Below are 18,614 nucleotides of genomic sequence, written 5' to 3' on the forward strand. Positions count from 1 at the left end.
TCACAATGCAAATAATGCTTTTCGTACTTTGCCTTGTCGCTAGTACGAATATCTAAAACTTTTAGATCAAGCAGAAATATTGTTTTGTTTTCACCTTCAGAATAAAGAATTCAAAATAAAAAGTTTTTCCTTAAAACAGGCTAAATTATCTGCCAGTGGGATAAGCAAAATAATCTTGTTTTTGTAGAAAACTAAACTAAACTAGAAACAAGACAAAAAAAATCGAAGTAAGACATTTTTTTTTTTGCGTAAATCATATGCCTTCAGTATAAATACAGAAATTAAATACAAGTCTGTAGCTCCTGGTCAACTATAATTCAGACTCAACATTGCATACCTTGCGATGTGACTATTGCTGATGCGCACGTTGCGATGTCAATGCTGAAACGACATATATTATGCAGCTCTGTTTTACAATGTACCATAATCACTGAAACTTTAAGTGCAACACCATTCGTTTTAAGGATTCAGATTTCTGATTATTTATATTTTAATGAACATAAAATGCAATCAATATTTTATGTATTTATTAATCAATCAAAGAACTTGCAAAACTTGAACTGAATAATGAATAAAGAAACCTCCCAAATAATACTACTACCACTAACAACAACAAAAATAACTATTCAATAATAACAATGATAATAACTAATAATAATTCATAGTGTTATTTCACTTTATATTACATAAATATCAATAGATTGTAATTGGTCAAAAGGTTCATTTAAAAAAATGTTGACATGTATGTGGCGTCACGGTCACACCTGAACATATACAACTGACATACAATTTCCCCTTAAAATGGCATCTATCTCACAATACCATTAGCACAAGAAAAGCCCATGGTTCTGCGAGTGACATATGTACTGGCTGCAGCTCAACACAGTCTGGCAGAAAGAGCGAGAGAAAGCAGGCAACAGAGAGAGGCCATTCCCCTGTGAGTGAAAGCAAGCAGTCAAGGTCGGAGGAGATCAGGATGGGGTTAATGAAATGATGACAGCAGGGGTGAGGGGGAAAACTCCAGTGGTAATTTACAAGCCTCTCCCCTGTAGGGCTGAAGGTTACACTGGGCCCAGTCGGGGAAAAAAACAGGAGACTGGGACAATGCCATGGATCTAAAGCATACTTCACACCCCACGGGCCGACATGCATTCCCACAAATGAATCAATCAAACAACTTAAATTAATGAGATACACTGAGTGGAGAAACTTCAAATGCAAGTATGACTGACGAGAAAACTTTATACTTATGAACTTTGTGTTCAGAAATTAGAGACAGATTTCTCACACCTCAGTTTTTTGTTTGAAACCCAATCTGAGCAATAATATAGTGCAGGTGCTGATATTTATATTCCCAAAAGGCTGAAATTCTGGTGATTAATGCCAAGTAAAGACATCAGACTATGCACAAAATGCACTTAACTGTAATATAATAAGCGTTACTCTAGATCTTCCAACATTAGATAATATTTAAATGCTTAGTTTTATGATCAAAACACTTCATTTTAACTGGTGTTGGTTCAATATGGTGATGATTTGACAAACAGCTGCTTCCTTTTTTCCGCAAATACAATATTTACATATAAAAATGTGTATAATTAAGTTCAGGGTGTAAAATTAACACTCGCTAAGCACTCAATATTGGTACAAATTCACAAAGTGATGTAGTTTAGCAATTATAAAATCACAAAAATCATCTTTTCACAAGAAGTTTTTGATAAGCATTTTTAGTGTGTCTGAGAAATGGTCCACAAGATCTCTGCAAGTGCTTTAAGTATAATTCATTCATTCAAATGCAATCTGGATATTTTCTTATGAGACTTGTTTACCGACTTTTTTCAATGTACAAACTGCTTTTTAAATGATAGGTTATTACAGTACACTTCTATTTTAGGAAACTTCTATTAAAATTGAACTGAAACAAACAATAAACCAGGAATCACTAGAAAACAGGAGATGCTTGCCATTTTAATGTGCATTTATACCGAATCATTTCTACTCTATTGTGTTCAATGTGTTCTGTTCTTCCAGATTTTCTCTATGCCTTCTGTACAATACTGTAATTTCTAATGCGTCTGTATTGTTATGGAAAGACCTATTAAGATTTTAGGATTTTCTTTTTTTATTATTTTGTACATGCACTGTTAACTCTTTCAAGTTTTAAGCAGTTATTATCTCCGCAGATGATATTGTCATATATAACACAAATTTTGTTTAAACTAAGGTCTGTTCTTCCTCGCTTGAATGATCTAAGATGATTTGACAGATCCTGGATCTTTTAAAACTGATGTCTGGCTAATTTAGTTCAAAAAAGTTTGTGAATCAGATTAAAATGTCTGGATAAACTGATCTGAAATCGCTGCATATATTGTAAAGGACAGATATACCAATCCTCGAAACCATGATCAGCAATGCAACGATTGGCTGATAGCACAGCAGCATAATGATATCATCTGATTAATAGTCAATTATCCATGTGAGCAAAATTACATCAAATTCATAGTAAACGGTTTGTTAAACATGATACACAATAACTTTCCACCTTTGATGTGGGCTGTTGGTTTTACACTTTCATGTGTCGAGAGTGTTTAGCAATTTCTTTAGTTTTACATTTAGAGCCGATTTTCTTTATTATAGCCTAAAGGCCTATTCAAGTTTCTTAATCGGTGTAAGGAATAACTGCCTGTATAAATTGATTTTGCATCAAAAAAGTATTTTGATATTGGTAAAGGTATCTTCAACTTTAGCAAAGCATCAAATCACTGTCATATTAGCTGTCAAAACATGTGCATGACTGCATAAATTATTAATCCTTTAAAAAAACTGTTGAATAGGCTATGTGCATGTCTATAATCCTACACAAATTGCACTGAAGTTGGTACCTTAAATAGTATGCATTTACATTTAAAAAGTCCATATTAATAAATGTTCTCTTTGAACACCTTGGGGACAACCCCCCACGATAGTCTTTGTATTTTATTTTGGAGTACGTTTTAAATATATATATATATATATATATATATATATATATATATATATATATATATATATATATATATATATATATATATATATATATATATATACACACACACACACACACACATTTTTTTTTCTTTTTTTTTTTTTACTATTTTACTGTTTTCCCAAGTGTATAAAACAGGGGTGCCTAAACTCAGTCTTGGAGGACGTCCTGCATAGTTTAGCTCCAACTTCCTTCAAAACACCTGTCTGGAAGTTTCTAGAGTACCTAGAAGAGCTTGATTTAAGTTGAAGCAATGAGGTATTTAATTAACTCATTACATTCAACACTAAGTTCAAAACTCTTTTCAAATGAGTAGAATTAACTTTCAGTCAATTTTGAGTTAACGACACTCATTTCATTTGATAAAGTTGACTGTTGGATTTTACAGTGCACTACTGTACGAAAACATATACTTTCAGTATTACCTGTCCGGCATATTTTAGTTTCAACCCCAATTAAACACACCTGAACCAGATAATCAAGCTCTTTCTATGTGTACTATAAACTTCCAGGCAGGCCTGTTAAAGGAAGTTGGAGCTAAACTGTGCAGGACACCTGCCCCCTAGGACTGAGTTTGGACACCCCTGTACTAGACGATCCTGGATTGTGTCAATTTTTCAATAACCAAATCCAGCTAATTGAGTAAAACATGTATGAAGAACGTACCCCTGAAACCTTAAAAGATTACAATATTGGCTGGCTTCATTATTATCAAAATTGGAGTTAAATATATTCTTCAGTGTTTCTCATCCATGTTCCTGGTGGACTACCAGCTCTACACATTTCATACACTTCTTAAACACACCTGATTAAGATCATCAGCTCATTACCAAAGACTGAAAGACCTGTAAAGGGTGTTATAGACAAGATGGACATACAGTACAGTGTTGGTGGTCCACAAGGAACGTGGTTGAGAAACACTGGTCTAGACAACATGAGTGATTCTAAATGCTACCCAGATATGAAAGCATATTTGGCAACAAAATGTCTTACCAACTAAACACAAGCTAAGTTACTTCAGCAGATACATTTTATAAACTGGCATTTTTAACGTTTGTGCACAGGATCAAGGTCATTAAAAAGCTAAATAAACGAATGAAGTCACTGGCTATTGGCAGGAGTGACAAAATGTTACAATCAAACTGCTTCAAAAATTCAAGCAAAAAAGGGAAAGTGTACCGCAACTTATAAGTGGAGATTTACAGGGTTAATACTTGAGAAAGCTGTATAAAAAATAAGAAAAAAAAAACATATTTTGTGATATATAGTGATATTTTTTTTAATTATCACATAAAATGTCACCATATGTGGTCCGATTTTGAAAAAAAAAAAACAATACGAAAGCCCTCCACACGCTCTGCTAATAGCGTTACGTTGTGACACAAGTAAAAGCCTGGATGTAAGTGATTGTTGTAATTAGAGTGCTTTAAATTACAGCCCTAATTCCAGACGATGTCCCCCACCATTCATATGCTGCTGACCACGCTAGAAATTCCTCCCTGATGGGACTCCTGCCTCTGTCATAAAACTATCTGAGGTGTAATCTTCAACTGATTTACCTGCCGTTTCCTCACCATCGGCCAATAAAAAGGGCGAGACCGCAGAGGTTTCGTGGGGCTAGTTTGTGATTAGGGATGCATAATCGTATCCTGCTTTGATCGTTTCCGTGCCTTATAACTTCTTGCATATATAATTCTAGGGACTCCGGAGACAGACAGAGTGCAGTGTAAGCAGGGAGGATTTGGGAGCAGCGCCGGGCTGCGCTCTTAATCTGGCTCTGGAGACAGCGCGTTTATGATGTACATCATTGGCTGAACTGGAGGAAGGACTAATTATAGTCATCCCGCATGACACATCCTGAGGTATTGACCATTTGTTCTTTTCGGTTAGATGGGGTACTAAGCACCCGAAGAGCAGCTCTCAACTGTCCGAGGAAAGCTGATGAGTGCGTTAAAAAAACAAAACAACAAGAACTCTTCTGAGAGACGAGCGGAGCAAGTTGCTGACTACGGCAAAGTCGACAAATTAAACAAACTCATTCGTTTAATAGTTTTCAACCTGGCTAGACGACGGCAATGTTGTTTTCGTGCACGGAAAGTTCAAGGCATTATTCACCAAGTAAAACTGTGACAGTGACATTAAAGTATAAATGGATGTGTACTCTCTTCCAGCGCTCTCCGAGGTGGAGATAATGAGATGCTATATCACCATGATGGAGGGAGGGGAAATCTGATTAAGATGTGTTTGCATCCAACGTCTCAACTAACTGCGAAACTCATAAAACGCATTTGCTGTCTCCCCCATAACTAATGGCTGGTTTTCACGGCTTTGACAGCGAGCCGTGTGTGTTATTTTGTCCGGGTATTATAATAATAATGAGAGCAAATTAGAACAATCAATTTCCATGGGTGGTTCTTGATTGGGGATGATGGGCAATATGGCACCGGGTAATCCATCTTCCTGGCCCTGTCTCATTAATGGCTGCGTCGCCGCGACAACAGCCAATGGCAGTGCGGCGCTATGGAACACATGGGGGCACCATTCTGTGAGCCCATGTTCAATTAGCAGTGGCGGCGATAAACAGAGTGATGTATGCGGGCTCGCAGATGCGGCAGCTCCAGTTTAGAGCCTTTTAAAGCCCCTGTATGTATCCTCTGTGCCTCGACACACTCGCATGAGCTTGTGCGGTGCCCTCGTTGAATATGTGCTAAACAGCAGCCAGCCATCAGTAGCTCTTATAAAGAGAGAACTGATAAAAACAGCCTCTTGCATTACGGCAAGAGCAGGAGAATCCCATTTGCCACGCCATTTCACTGTGCTTTTTTTTTTTGTGAGTCTGAGAGCTTTTTATGTAAATGAGATGGCCACAAGAGGGCTTCAATGGTTTGACTAACAGGCCTGTACTAACAAGGGTGTTACTTTTTTGTAATAAAACAAAAAAACTAATGAATCTATAAACGGTTTCCAGCACTGAAAATGAGACTGAATTCTTAATTACAAAAAATAATGTACATTAATAACTGCTAAAATTATTTTTAAATTACATTTTAAAATAAGAAAATAGAAAACACGTATTATATATTGTAAGAATATTAACAGTTTTACTGTTTATTTTTTTGTGAAAACAATGGAAGCTTGGGTCCATTGAATGTGGACCCTTTTCACAAGACTGTTATGATGTGTTTAACGGTCATCATTATGTTAAATCCTTAAAAGTTTTTAATATTTAGATTTTTTTAATAAATATATAAACATTTATTTGTATTTGTTAATGTATTAAATCATTTTTGCTTTAAATTTCAAAAAAACGAAATACCGCTTGTGCGTGGTGTCTCTAATGGATCGTCTATGGGACAGGACAGTAAATTTGACATTATTCTCTCCTCTCATCAGTCTCACACTATTTTTTTTTTCTTTTTCTGAAAGTCTTGATTATACCATCGAGGTATTTTTCTTTTATTATTTCAGCAAATAGGATTGTAAAAAATTATTTGTTGTACTCTGCCATTCACTGCACTCTAAGTTTACCCAGCTATGATGCCTTCCGCTACTGAGAAAACCGGAAATTTGAAAAGGGTACATTTTTTTAAAAATGCAATTCTTCCTTTTTATTGCAACTAAAATCTGGCAGCTGACCCTCAGCACGATCTGGCCTTTTGTAATATGTTATGGTAATGCATGCACAAGCTGGGGAAATAATGAATTAGGCCCTCAAAATCCTGCAGTTGTTGCATAAAATTGCATTCATTCATTCATTTATTCATTTTCCTTCAGCTTAGTCCCTATTTTAGAGGTCACCACAGCAGAATAAACCGCCAACTATTCCATCATATGTTGAGCAGCAATGGCCTTCCAGCTGCAACCCAGTACTGGGACACACCCATACAAACTCACATACTACAGCCAATTTTGTTTTATTCAATTCACCTATAGCGCATGTCTTTGAACTGTGGGGGAAACTGGAACACCCAGAGGAAACCCACACGAACAAGGGGAGAAGATGCAAACTCCACACAGATATGCCAACTGGTCCAGCCGGGACTTGAACCAGCGACCTTTTTCTTGTGATGTGACAGTACTAACCACTGAGACACCGTGGCACCCCTGTATAAATTTTAAATGATAAAATACAAAAAAAGGTTTTCCATTTGTAGTGAATGCATTGTTCTATAAATGTCACCTGAATAAAAGATGAAATACAAATTTGTTACAGCTGAATGAAAAAAAAACTCTTTTTTCTTTTTTTTGTCAAGTTTACATGACAAGAGCCCACTGTCACTATTTTCCAGGTAAACCAATGTTAATCTAATAACTAAACTTGATTTTTATTCATTCATTATTTTTCTTTTCGTCTTAGTCCCTTTATTATTCTGGGGTCGCCACAGCGGAATAAACCGCCAACTTATCCAGCATATGTTTTACATAGCAGATGCTCTTCCAGCTGCAACCCATCTCTGGGAAACATCCATACACACTCATTCACTGTGAACAATTTAGCCTACCCAATTCACCTGTACCACGTCTTTGGACTGTGCGGGAAACCAGAGCACCCGGAGGAAACCCAACCGAACACAGGGAGAACATGCAAACTCCATACAGAAACGCCAACTGACCTAGCCGAGGCTCGAACCAGCGAGCTTCTTGCTGTGAAGCGACAGCACTACCTACTGCGCCAGCGCGTCGCCCTCTATTTTTATTTGTCAGACAATATTGGACGAAGATACTAATGAAGAAAACACAATATCACATTATGACTAGATCGCCTGTCGATCAAACTCTAAATGATCAAATGCTTCTATTTTGCATTCTGAAAGTCTGGATGATTAATTAAAATGAAAAGTGTACAGGGGAGAACATGCAAACTCCACACAGAAATGCAACTGATCCAGCCGGAACTTGAACCAGTGACCCTCTTGTTGTGAGGCAACAGTGCTAACCACTAAGCCACCGTACCACAAAATCAAAATCATTCCATCTAACTTATCAGTGAACTACCACTCTGCATTGTAAAAAGCAATTCGTAACCTTACTTTATAAAGTGAGTAAACCCCTTGCATTAAAGGTGCAGTAGGTGATTGTCTTCAGAAACATTTTTTGTTTTGCTGGTTGAAAGTCTCTTCACATTCCAACAGTGATGATTAAAGTAAATTATGTAAATATTTATATGTATTTTTATATTCTGGGTACGGCATAAGACTAAAAAGTGTTCATTCAATTAAATATTGTCATGTCGATAATTACCATAATTCTGATAGGTAGCCCAAACTGTCTGTCAGAAAATGTAGATTTGTATAACTGCCATTACTGTTCACACAGATCCGCCACTGGTGTGTGTGTTCATGTGCACACAAGACACAGTAGTAAAATCAAATGCTGAATCAAACCTTTTTAAGATCCTAAATCAATATTGGAGTTACTTTTGCACACTGGATAAAGGATGACACCATGGCTGAAGTATTTCTATTAGACTGGATATGTTATGTTTTAAAACTATTTTAGTCACTAGAAGCTGATGCAGATTGTGTTGTGTTATGAATAGGTTATATCAAAGACTACAGAATAAATGGGACTTTGGTTATATGCACAGAAGTGTTGTTCAGCCACTGAAATCTTCCGGCGAAAGATTGATGTGACTATTTTTAATTTCATAAGTGACCTTGTGCAGCATCGACAACGTAGATTTTTATTCATTTTAACAAAAAACACAAGTAAATATTCTAACTAGCCTGCTTTGCTGAGGTGAAGTCGCTTCTATATTCACATTGGTTAATTTTTAAACAATGACAACATGTGTTGCGGTCCCCATATTGTTTACCATGCGGCTCGGAATATTCGATCTGAAATAGCATGAAAGTATGGCTTAATAATAAGTGTAATTCCTGCACACCGCCAGCCAACCACTAAGCAGCATACAGTGGTCATACAGTAGTAAAGTTTAGGACAAAGCGTGTTAGAGAGTGTGTCCGACAACCCTTGCATGCAAGAAATAATGTACATTATGACAAGTTTTGTTCGCTAACTATAACTGAAAACGTGCTAGATATTAGACAATTTTTCACTGGAAATTCTAGTATTATAAAGTTTTCCAACTGGTGAATGACATAATCGAGTGGGTTGTCTACTGTCATCTTTAGGATGATCATTCGTGTTTCAGGAGGCATGGCTTTTGACGGCAGGGGAGGGACTGTGTTTCAAAAATATTGGCAGACCACCCACTGCAACAAGTTGATTCACGTAAAAAAGTCCGTAAACCACATAGTTTGTTTACTTAATAATTATAAGGCAATGAGTTTAGTCTCTTTTATTAAGTTAACCAATTGCTTCTAACAGTGTAGTAAATGCCACTCCATCTCAAAGCACATGCTTTCAGTTTAACAAGAACCAGCTTTACTGACAAAATGCCCATGAAAATCTTCTTTAAATGATCACCCAGAGCTAAATTTACATACTATACACTCAAAAGTCAGAACCACAAGAAATAAACTCCACAAATTCAATATAAACATTATTTTTAAGTTGCAAGTTTGTATTTTGCAATTCTAACTGTTTTTCTTATAATTACTAGAAAAGTCACAATACAGAAATATAAACTCACAATCAGATCTTCAAATATACAGAGCTCTAATACTCACTTCCTAATTAATAAATACAGCCGAGTAAATGTGTGATTTTTAACAGCCACCACTATAAAGAAAGACTCTAAGAGGCAGAGGACATCGCCATTGATCTGGAGAAATCTAACCTGCTGTCAGCTTGTGAGTAGCTGTCCCTGATTACATTCATCAGAGAATCAGCCATAGAGGGAAAGGATATTAGGTTTCAGGGGCAGCCATCAATCTAAGTCATTCTTAACCTGATCAAGTACACAACACTCTCCAACCCAACATTACATGAACACACCAACAGCAATCAACTAGACCGGCTCAATCTATACTCCAGGGTCACATGTGCTGGCATGAGGATTGAGGAGTGAAAGAGAAGGAATGATGAGCATGTGAAGAGCAAGTTTCTATAGATTTGCAGACGCCACCACCAGTGCCATAAAAAGCTGGGTTGAGTCAACATAGAAACAGCAAACAAAAAGGATGCCTCACTGTAAAAAAAATCTGTAAAATAACAGTTAAATGACTGTATATTTTAACAGATTTTTTCCGTATACACGTATTACGGGTGTTTTTCCGTTTATATACATTTTCGAATTGCATTGTGGGAAGGGGATCGCAGCTCAGACAGCGTTTGATGGACACCGGGACATATTTCTTCCTCTGTTTTTTCCCTGGTAAGTACGATTAATAAAACATATAACAATATTTTAGTTAAAAGACTGCTTTATTACCTTTTTATCGTTATTTAAAATGATTTTTGTCTTTTATGAAGCGCCCATGGAAAGTACAGCAGTGAATTACGTTTAATATTGTTAATAAGATCAGACTTTATTTCATTAAGATCAAACTGAGCTATGAGTGGTTAAATGTAATTTAAACAAGCATTTACCTAATGATTTTTTACCTTTTTATACGTTTTTCTCATCAGTAAATATGATATCTGTTCATTTACAGTTGTTTGTCCGTATTTTTCTAAACTGCCGTGCGCGGGAAGTGGCGTGACGTCCAATCACCCACTCACTCCCTCTGCACCTGACTGGATTAACGGTAAACGTCAGTTTGTCTGTAAGAGTGTAAAAGGTATGTTAATTATTTTATAGAAATATAAATGTTTTCTTTGTACAGTGCATTGAACAAGGGATAGCATTCAAAGTTTGTGTCACTGTGTAGTTTGGTTGATATACGTTACCTTTAATGAACACTAACGTTAACGTGTTTCAAACGCAACACCTGACCGTCTGTGTTTGTTTGCATATTAATGACTAATTTCATATTTTTACTGACGTTATCAAATGTTAGCTTTAGTTTGACCGACGTATTAAGGCTGTGTGACCGAGTTTCAGTGGAACAGCTTTGCTGGTTTTTAAGTAAGTTATAAGTTAGACTCGCGTGAATTGGAGGCATTTGTAACTCGGTATGAGGGGAAATACACACTCGTAAAGTTTTTATTAGTGGTGGGCCGTTATCAGCATTAACGTGCTGCGTTAACGCGAGACTTATCGCGCGGTAAAAAAAAAATATATCGCCGTTAATCTATTCTCAACGTTGGGTTGGGAGCTGGGTGACTTTCATACTTTGATATTTTAGCGCGGATGTATACCTGACCGGTGAGCCGTCTGACAAACAAGTGCCCTTATGAATCAAATCAGCAGGATGCCTGACTTTAACTGCAGTTCGGCAGTTTCACTTTAACTCATGAACATTTCATTCATCCCGCGTGACAAACTGGGGTAATAGACGCAAATAAGAAGCAAGAACTGGTGAGAGTGTTATGGAATTTAACAACGCTCGCCAAATGGAACGAAAAAAAAACTTCCGCATTTCGCGACGCGTGTTTGTGTGTACAGAGATAACAGAGTGATACAGTACGTGTGTGACATTTAAAAGTATTTATAGTGTTTACACTGTCATGCGTTTTCGGCCTCAAATACAACGTGTACCTTAAAGCACACAATTAAATGTTTGTTGTAGTCGAGTTGAACTGTCATTGATATTTATTTATTCACTTTTAAGAACCTCAAGGGCAGCTAATATGAAGATATAAAGATGAGTTGTTCTTCCACAGTCTTAAAATTCTTCAAACTAATTGTCAGTTCGATTCATTATAGCAAACAATACTTTCTTTACTATTAGGAGATCAGGAGTTTTATTTTAATGAAACCTTGATAATAGAGTGAACTACACATGGTGTTATCGCAAATGAAATCTTTTTATGTAGATTTTAAGTGAGTTTTATTTGCACAAATAAGGTTCACTGATATTTTGCTTTGTTGACTTTCAGGTTCTTTCATTTTGGTTATAAGTACATGTTACAGGTAAATTCTTAGATTCAATCCAAACTGAATTTGAATTAATACGGACAAATGAAATAAAATACACCTGGGATTTTAAATGTTTTCATTTTTTTATTATTCACAACGTTTGTGAAGTCTAAATGTAGACTGTCTCAAACTGAATAAGTGTTATTTTTGTTGTAGGTGTGTTGGTGTAAAAATTGATGCTGACTGGTTAGTACTGCATTTTTAACCATAACAATAATGATTTATATTTAGCATTGCATCTATTGTCATTTTACCAAGAATGTGTTTGCTCTTTCAGAACTCAGGCAGTTGTGCTGGACCCTCTGTACCTTATACAGGAGATGACAGTAAACTTTCAAGTTTAAGAGGTAAAATGTTCAGGGTTTTTCTGTTTGATTTTGAGTGTTTTGTAGATATAAGGTTCACTGATATATGATATAAGATTTGCTTTATGTTTATGTTGTCATTTTAGTTATAAGTACAAGGTACAGGTACATTTTCACAGCAATCTAAATTAAAATCTTAAATCTTACATTCAATCCAAACTGAATTTGAATTAATACGGACAAATGAAATAAAATACACCTGGGATTTTAAATGTTTTCATTTTTTTGTTATTTACAAAGTTTAAAGTTTAAAAGTAGACTACGTGCTGCATGTTTCAAACTGAATGAGTGTTATTTTTGTTGTAGGTGTGTTGGTGTAAAAAGTGATGCTGACTGGTTAGTACTGCATTTTTTAACCAAAAAAATAAACAATGATTTATATTTAGCATTGCATCTATTATAATTTTACCAAGAATGTGTTTGCTCTTTCAGAACTCAGGCAGTTGTGCTGGACCCTCTGTACCTTATACAGGAGATGACGGTAAACTTTGAAGTTTAAGAGGTAAAATGTTCAGCGTTTTTTCTGTTTGGTTTTAAGTGTTTTGTACATATAAGGTTCACTGATATTTTGCTTTGTTGATTTCCAGGTTCTGTAATTTTGGTTATAAGTACAAGGTACAGGTACATTTTCACAGCAATCTAAATAAAAATCTTAAATCTTACATTCAATCCAAACTGAATTTGAATTAATATGGACAAATGAAATAAAATACAGCTGGGGTTTTAAATGTTTTCATTTTTTTTTATTATCCACAAAGTTTGTAAAGTATAAAAGTAGACTATATGCTGCATGTTTCAAACTGAATGAGTGTTATTTTTGTTGTAGGTGTGTTGGTGTAAAAATTTATGCTGACTGGTCAGTACTGCATTTTTATAAATAATACAAAAAATTAAAATAAAAAATGATTTATATTTAGCATTGCATCTATTGTCATTTTACCAAGAATGTCTTTGCTCTTTCAGAACTCAGGCACTTGTGCTGGACCATCTGTACCTAATACAGGGGATGACAGTAAACTTCCAAGTTTAAGAGGTAAAATGGTCAGGGTTTTTGTTTGATATTGATGCTTTTATTTTTATTATTTGGCAAACCAATTACTTGTACCTATATTTTTACTAAGTGTTTACATGAACACATTTTGCTTCAGTAAGTTTTGAATTTTGTTAACATGTATTCAAACTAAAAAGAACTGGGTTGATGTGGGTGTTCTATCTGGGTTTTTTAACCTGCTACTGTAATCTGTTAAATGAACCAAGCAGTTATTTATTATTATTATTTATTTTTGCATCATTTGAAATGTTACAAGTTCTTTATTTTGGTAATGTCTGTTTAAAGTGATAAAGAAATAACTGGTCCACTGCTGAATCTCTTTTCTTTTTTCTCTTAGCCACCTGATGATGAGAGACACAATTTCAATGTGGGCATCTTGATGGTGAGCCAGGCCTTCATGCTGATTTTGTGACCGTTTAATCTATTTAGCGTCATTGTAATAACTTTATTTCAGGATGCAAAACTGGCTAAAAATCTACTTTAAATTTCAACATTAATTGTATGATAGTGTGGTTGATTTAACATTTTATTTAATGTTGGGTTCATTGTAAAAAAATAAGATTTAATTTTGGTTGAATAAATGCTGATTTTGGGACAGTTTTGTCTATTTATTATCATAGAATTACCATTATTTCAGGGTGGAAAACTGCCTAAAAATCAGTGGTGACTTTTTAACGTTGTTTCAATGATAGTTTGATTGATGTTTTAACATTTATTCAATGTTAATTTAACGTAGGTTTGCTCTCTGGGTAAGAACTAACTTAAAAAATGCGAAAAACTTATGTATGTGCCACTTGAATTTTGTATCACATGTTATTGGCATGTTATGGAATTTAACTATGGCAAATAAGTGAGAGGAGATGGAAAGCTATGATGTCTACACGTTTTCCTGAAACATTTTCAAGGTCAATTCTTTCTTGTATAAAGATAGTGGAAAAGAAAGAAATGTAAAACAAAATGGTTTATAATTTTTTTACATTTTTTTTCTTTCCTTTATTGTTTTTTTTTTGCCTTATTTTTGTTTTTGCACTATAATTATTTCTTGTAATATTTGATTAAGTAAATATATATTTTTTAATTTCTTTTAAATTATGTAGCAGACATGTATTTGAATAATTTTACATAATAATTATAATATTTATAATATTATTAATAATATTAATAATTTACCATATAGGTGTGCATATGTGTACCCATATATGTACATGTAATATAGGAAAACAGCCAATTTTATATTTGTCACATATTTCAAAAACCTAAATCAAAACCTATATTAAACCATATGTTTATATAGGTTCTTTCCATGTGGACGTGTACCAGACCCAACACACAACTCACTTTTCTTTTCTTTTTTTCAGAAGAAGAGTCCACAGTCACAATAACAAGATCATTGAGCTGTCCCCTAATTGTGGTGAGCTACATGTTTAGTCTCTTATGTGCTAAACATTATGTAGCCTAAGGAAGCAGCCCTGACTCTGGAGTTTATATGAAGGTCTGTTTTTACATTTTTAAGTTTATTTCATTTTTATAAGACAAGTAAGTTGATACATGTTTGTTGTATTTACAACAGGAGCATGCTGAGTAACTATCCAGAATGTAGGTCCATAGCAGAAAAAAGTGCACCAAGCAGAAACATACCATCTAAACTCCTTCGATTCCTGTCAGACCAGAAAGACTTTCAGAATCCTTGGAAGATTTAAAGGTAATTAAGCAAACCGGTAATACTTTATAATAACTAAACACTATTGATTAATTTATTAAGCATTAGCAAAAAGTTCTGTTAAGCTTTAACTCTACATTAACAGACCTTAGTATACAGTTTATAACTACAGCTGCAAATGCTGTAATCTTGACTTATAAGCACATCTATAATGTGCTTAATGATTTTGTTTTTATATTTTGTTAATGATTAATTTTTCATTACTAAATTTAGTATAGCATTATTTACAAACCAGTAATTTAAGAATAGTTGGTGTATTTTTTTTCTAATCATTCAGAATGTGTAAGTAAATGGTTAATAAACTATTTAAACTAACATTTATATATCTTATTATTCAGGCATATAGTAATAGTTGGGCAGCACAGTGGCTCAGTGGCTAGCACTGTTGCCTCACAGCAAGAAGACCTCCGGGTGCTCCGGTTTCCCCCACAGTCCAAAGACATAAGCTATAGGGAAATTGATTAACTTAATTGGCTGTTATGTATGAGTGTGTTTGTAAATGTGTGTATGGGTGTTTCCAAGGGCGTACTCATGCTATGCACAGTTGCCTTGAAACTGGAAGCGTGCTTGTCTCCCCCGACGACCCGCACTCACATTGCATTCGAGCCTGAGCATGCTTACATCATCAATAACGCACTGTTCAGTTTAACAAGTGCTCTCACTCAGCACAGTGGAGATTTCTTTATATTGTTATATCGTTTTAGTTGTTCAATATGCAGTGACACGCAGTCAAATATTTCACCGAACAGATCAGCCACTTTTGACGCTCATAAACAATCAAAGTCAACGTGCTGCAGGTACTAGGAGGTTTGCTAAAGGTGCAGCTGTTGTGCAGTGAGGGGTTTGTGTCTTTAATCTATGACAGTTTGCAAGGGACTTTGATTTGGATAAATTAACCACTATTACTGTTCAATGAACGCAAACCCCTTACTGCACCACAGCTGCGCCTTTAGCAAACCTCCTATTCCTGCAGCACAAGGAGTTTATGATTGTTTATTAACATCAAAAGTGGCTGATCTGTTCGGCGAAATTCTTGACAGCGTGTTACTGCATCCCAAACAACTAAAACAATATAACTAAAGAATTCTCCTCCGTGCTGAGAGCACTTCCTAAACTAAACAGCGCATCATCGATGATGTAAGAGTGCTCAGGCTCGAATGCAATGTGAGTGCGGGACGTCAGGGGAGACGGGAGGGAGGACAAGAGTGCTTCGGCCTGGTTCAAGGCAACTATACATAGTGTGAGCACACACTAAGCTGAAGGAAAATACATGAATGAATAGTAATTGTTATACTTGTATATAAAGTATAAAAAATAAGTATATAAAGTATATACAATACTTATTTTAATAAGTGCTTTTGTTAACTTCATCCAGTTTTGTAGCCTAAAGTGAGGATTGTTTATGCTTTGTAAATCGCCTTATAAATCACAATTAAAGATTCAGTTATATTCTAAAAATGAAATTCATTTTATTGTATTAAATGAAAAATAAATCTTATCTAAAATAAAATTACTGTACAGTTTAAACATAGCTAAATAACACTGAAATGTTGCATCGTAATATATCATTAAATTATTTTATTGTTGTTTTATCCAGTTTTATGTTATATTTTGGCACTCCTGCTATTCAGCAAGGTTTAACTGTCGTTTATAGGGATTTATAAATCATAAATAATCCTCACTTTAGATTAGGCCACAACTGGAAGAAATTTTGTAAATAATGCAATATTAAATATAATATTATATATATATATATATATATATATATATATATATATATATTTTTTTTTTTTTTATCTATAAATAGTAATGTAAAATCAATCATTTAAGTTTGATAACACAATTATTAAACTGTAGCTGTAGCAAATTTTGCAGCTGTATTTATAACCAACTGCTAACATCTATTAATGTAGAGTTAATGCTTAACAGATAATGAATTCACTATTTGCTAATGCTTCATAAATGAATCATAGCCCGTAGTTATTATAGTGTTACCAGCATAGTTTGTTTATATTACTGTTTCTCTCTTGCATTATTGTTCCGAATATTGTCAAAAGTACCTACACTTTATTTTGAAAAATCTTAAAGTGATTTCTCACCCAAAACTGAATAATTGATCATTCATAATTTACCTACTCTCTTGACATTTTAAACCTGTATGACTTTGTTTCCTCTGCAAAACACAAAATATCATATTTTAAAGAATGTTGCTCCTATTTCTCCTATTTTGTTCTGTTGAAGTATGTCAGTCAGACAGGCTTGAAATGACAAGAGTGAGACATGAAGATGATGATAAAACTTTCATTTGTGTAAACTATTGACATGCAAGGAATCACCCCAGTTGTAAGTGAAATGTCATTAGTAATGTTTTTGTTTTTTTTTTGTTTTTTTTACAGCCATTGAAGTATCAGTATTGGAGCGGAAGAAGACCCAGTTGTATCGTCTGTTTCCTGCCATCTTGCAGTTAACCTGGTTTCTTAATGTAAAGTACTTGTAATTTGCCCACTTGTCCTCAATTATCTTAAAGCTAACATTTAAAACTAATTTGCTTTGAGATTATTTGCCAAGACTTCTCACTGTGTGATTCACATATCAATATGTATTTATTGTGTGTATAACTTGCTATTTGGAATTCAAATGATTTGTATTCATTAAAGAATCTGTTTTAATTGCAAAGTTGTTTTTGTACTAATCATTGTAAGTTCACAGTTAACAAACTATTTACTGCTTCTTTACACATACAGTATGGAATACATGTTTTGTTTTACTATGGTAAACCATTAGTAGTGTATTTCCCATATGTATAGGTTTATCCTTACCAACTGCTATTTCTATGCTGCTTGAAGAGCATTAAATTAGTAAAATAATATTTTTTTTACAGTAGGTATCCCATTAAAACAAAGAATCTGTTCATTTTTTCACTGTATATATACTATTAAAAAACAAAAAAGTCCTCTTTTTACAGTAGGTATACAATTAAAACACAGAATCTGTCTGTTTTTTTACAGTAGGTATACTATTAAAACACAGAATCTGTCTGTTTTTTTACAGTAGGTATACTATTAAAACACAGAATCTGTCTGTTTTTTTACAGTAGGTATACTATTAAAACACAGAATCTGTCTGTTTTTTTACAGTAGGTATACTATTAAAACACAAAATCTGTCTGTTTTTTTACAGTAGGTATACTATTAAAACACAAAATAGTTCTGCTTTTTTACTGTTGGTATACCCTTAAAAACACAGAAAATAACCGTTTTTTTATATAGAAAAACCCTTAAATTACTATAAAATGGTTCGTTATTTTACAGTAGTTTAACCATCAAAAAACGGATATTTTTTAGTTTTTTTAATGTGGACACACTGTCAATTAACAGAAGTTTTCCGTTTTTAATTTACGGTAAAATATTTGTGTAATGAGCTGCCAGTACATTTTACCGTTTTTTTACGGAATTTTTTTTTAGAGTGCTGGTTATTATGTATGACTGCTTAAAATCTGATATTTATCAAATTACACTTATTGTTAT

General features: G+C 34.3%; 1 protein-coding gene and 1 long non-coding RNA gene across 15 annotated transcripts in view; one reads left to right on the plus strand and one right to left on the minus strand.

Annotated features, from left to right (window-relative positions):
* The window catches only part of lbx1a (ladybird homeobox 1a), a 111,922-nt gene that overhangs the window by 91,623 nt on the left and 1,685 nt on the right, over window positions 1–18,614 (minus strand). The window lies entirely within an intron of this gene.
* Window positions 10,227–17,763, plus strand: LOC141377193 (uncharacterized). Of its 2 annotated transcripts, none has more exons than XR_012389331.1 (14): window positions 10,227–10,304; window positions 10,585–10,710; window positions 11,912–11,945; window positions 12,108–12,137; window positions 12,229–12,298; window positions 12,623–12,652; window positions 12,749–12,818; window positions 12,904–12,931; window positions 13,143–13,172; window positions 13,280–13,349; window positions 13,705–13,749; window positions 14,726–14,859; window positions 14,938–15,069; window positions 17,484–17,763. It is a non-coding gene; the product is annotated as an uncharacterized lncRNA (long non-coding RNA). The 2 variants fall into 2 exon arrangements; XR_012389332.1 differs by having other exon boundaries at window positions 14,729–14,859.

Source organism: Danio rerio, chromosome 13, assembly GCF_049306965.1.
Source record: "Danio rerio strain Tuebingen ecotype United States chromosome 13, GRCz12tu, whole genome shotgun sequence".
NCBI classification, from domain to species: domain Eukaryota; kingdom Metazoa; phylum Chordata; class Actinopteri; order Cypriniformes; family Danionidae; genus Danio; species Danio rerio.